The 3138-nt window shown below is 56.2% G+C and overlaps 1 protein-coding gene across 1 annotated transcript in view; it reads right to left on the reverse strand.

Annotated features, from left to right (window-relative positions):
- The window catches only part of ARHGEF19 (Rho guanine nucleotide exchange factor 19), a 13286-nt gene extending 11744 nt beyond the window's left edge, over positions 1-1542 (reverse strand). Inside the window, 1 exon segment of the mRNA XM_008054670.1 lies at positions 1386-1542. The gene's annotated coding sequence lies outside the window, so the exon portion shown is untranslated.
- Between the last annotated feature and the right edge of the window lie 1596 nt (positions 1543-3138).

The raw sequence follows: 3138 nt of genomic DNA on the forward strand, positions 1-3138 counted from the left end.
CAGCCTTCCGAGTAGCCGGAATTACAGGCGCGCGCTACCACGCCCGGCTGATTTTTTTAAAATTTTATTGTAGAGATGAGGTCTTATTATCGTCAGTCTCCCTCTAGCCACGGGGTTGGCTTGGCCTTCACACAAATGGGGAAGAGGAAACCCACACAACACTGAAGGAGCGTGGGGGAGGACAGGTCTCTCTCTCTCCAGGGATAGGAGGCCTCCACACAGAAGTCCCACTTGCTTCTGTGGGCACATACAGGCAAGCATGGACACACACCCTACTCCCTTGTGTTCTGGGAGATTCTCTCCACTTGGGTTCTGGAAGCCCCTGGAGGGCAGGGAGGGAACCCCCCCCATCATTTGCAGGGATAAATAAGCAACAACACATTGAGCCCTTGGGGCAGGAGCACCCCCACTTAAAGTCTCAGAGGAGAAGGCTGGGTGAACGTGGGGAGAGGGGAGGTGGGTGGATTTCTGGGGCAATGAAGCTGGAGGCAGGCCCCAGGGGGAGGCCAGGAGTGCACCAGCCTCCACCTATGTCCAGGCCAAGGGGCAATGGGGGCGACCCATCCAGCTGGCATGCCAGCCCTGTGGCCTTCCAGGGAGGTCGCCCCCTCAGCCTCGAGGTTGGGGATCTCGGAGGGGCAAGACTGCGTACGTACGACGCGTAGCTCATCTGTCTTAGAAAAAACAACAAAAACCCTCGGGAAGAGAATTGGCCCTAGGGTGCAGGGACATGACCCATCCAAGACGCGATGACAGTAGAGAGACCTGGCATCCACTAGGCAAGGGTCACTCTGGAACCCAAAGAGAAAAATATTTGCCCAAGGTTCAATGCCCAGTGTTGACACTGACCAGCTGTGTGACCCCAGGAGAGTCCCAGCCCATCCCTGGCCTCGGTCTTCCCATCTGTGAAAGTGGCCCCTACAGAACCTCCCCCCCATCAGATGCCCTCTCTGAGAAACCTGTGTCATCACAGTGTCTCTGGGCAGAGGATGGGCAGGGGCTGAGGAGAGGACCCTCTGCCATCACAGAGGACTATGGGCCCACTTGGCCAGGCTGCCAGAGAGGGTCCCTGAACACACTACCAGGGCCCAGGGAGGGCAACTCAGGCCCCCCGTACCCAGCTTTCCCTGCCCCCCTCCTGATGCCCCTTGCCCTGCTGTCCAGAAGAGCAGGAACCCTACCAGTCCCCTCTGCCCTTTAAGAGACAAAGCCAAGTGGGAGGTCATGGCTGGAGATGGGATTCAGGCCAAACGGTCCACGGAGGCCCAGGAGGCCATGGTGGGTCAGGGCCAGGACCAGAGGCCCAGGGCAGGCAGCACAAAGGACTCCCTCGGGAAAACCGGCGGGAGGAGAACGGGGCTGCTGGCCGCCGAGTGGGGCCCTACCTCAGCCAGGGAGCTCCGTCCAGCTGCCAGCAGGGTCCAGGGCTCCAGGACACCCTGGGGGCTCTGGGGTTGCGGCCAGGTCCTCGGGGGGCGATGTCAGCATGGCCCCTAGCCGGGCAGTGCGGGCTCCCGGGTATTGTGTGGGGCAGGGAGGGGGGAGGCGAAGGCGGAGGGAAGGGTGCAGAGGCAGGCGGTTGTCTCAACGTGCCTGCTCCCCGCCCCCCTTCCCCAGAACCGGTTTGACCAGTCTGGGGTACAGAGGGGGGCTGGAACAATGGGAGTCCTATGCCCTGGCGAGGCTCTGAGAGACCCTAGACGTATGTACTAAGATGGGGGAGGCACGGCTTCTGCTCCTGGGAGACATGTCACCGTGTCCTGGAGCTTCTCAAAAGCGAGGCACGCTCAGGTGACTTCTTGGGGTTGGAGAGCACTCTGGGGACTGAACCTCTCTGAGCCCGTTACTGCATCTGTCAAATGGAAACCCTCATCTCTATGGCTGGGAGACAAATCAGTGGCTGTCTTTCCAACATGGCCACTCCTCGCAAATGACCCATCCTTCCCCACTGCCTGGGATCATGCGCCTAGCCACCACCAAGACTTCCCACACCTGCCCAGCCCTCAATAAACCAATTCAAGTCGCCAAAGGCGAACCGCCCACCTGCCCCCACTCCAAGGAGGACCCGCTCTATGGCTGGTGTGCAATCTTCCTAAGCCTGAGAAACACAAAGCTGTCATTCCTTCTAACATTGCTTACTTTTGAGTGCCCAGCCATTGCCAGGCTCTGAGTATTAATATGTGCACTTACTACATGCCAGGCTCTGTTCCGAGCACTTCACCTGTATTTACTCATTTAATCTCCACCAAGACACTGTGAGGTAGACACTGTTACTGTTCCCACTTATCAGGTAAGTACAGTGTTCCCTGGGTATTAGGTATCCATGGGGCACTGGTTCCAAGACTCCTCCATATCCAAATCTGTGGATGCTAATGTCCCTTATGTAAAATGGTATCGTATTTGTAGTGACCTACACATATCCTCCTGGAGACTTTAAGTCGTCCCCTGATTTACTTATAATACTGAACACAGTGTAAACGCTATGTAAGTAGTTATTAGACTGTATTAGTTTTTCTTTATTTTATTTTATTTTTTTGAGTTGGAGTCTTACTCCATCGCCCAGACTGGAGTGCAGTGGCCACTCCCGGCCACCGCAGCCTCGACCTGCTGAGCTCCAGCGATCCTTCCACCTCAGCCTTCCAAGTAGCTGGAATTACAGGCATGCGCTACCACGCCCGGCTGATTTTTTGATTTATTGTAGAGATGAGATCTCGCTGCCCAGGCGGGTCTCGAACCATCCACTCACCTCAGCCTCCCAAAGGCGCGGGATTACAGGTTGAGCCACCGAGCCCGGCGATGTTACTTTTTAAAAAAATTTCCCACCCACTGCTGGTCAAATTCGAGAATGAGGAACTGGCGGAAGTGGAGTGCCAGCTGTGTGGAAAGTCATGAATGTGATCCATTTAAACATCCCATCTGTTCTACGAAGTCTATTTTACAGATGTTGAAACTGAGGTGCAAGGGACTAAATAACTTGCCCAAGGTCACACAGCTAATAAAGGGCAGGACAAGTACTGAAATCCAGGTCTGAGCCGGGCTCGGTGGCTCAACCTGTAATCCCGTGCCACTGGGAGGCTGAGGTGAGTGGATTGCCTGAGCCCGCGGGTTCGAGACCCGCCTGGGCAGCGAGACCTCTCT

Source organism: Carlito syrichta, unplaced genomic scaffold (genome assembly GCF_000164805.1).
Source record: "Carlito syrichta isolate Samal-C Ts95f unplaced genomic scaffold, Tarsius_syrichta-2.0.1 Scaffold297540, whole genome shotgun sequence".
NCBI lineage: Eukaryota > Metazoa > Chordata > Mammalia > Primates > Tarsiidae > Carlito > Carlito syrichta.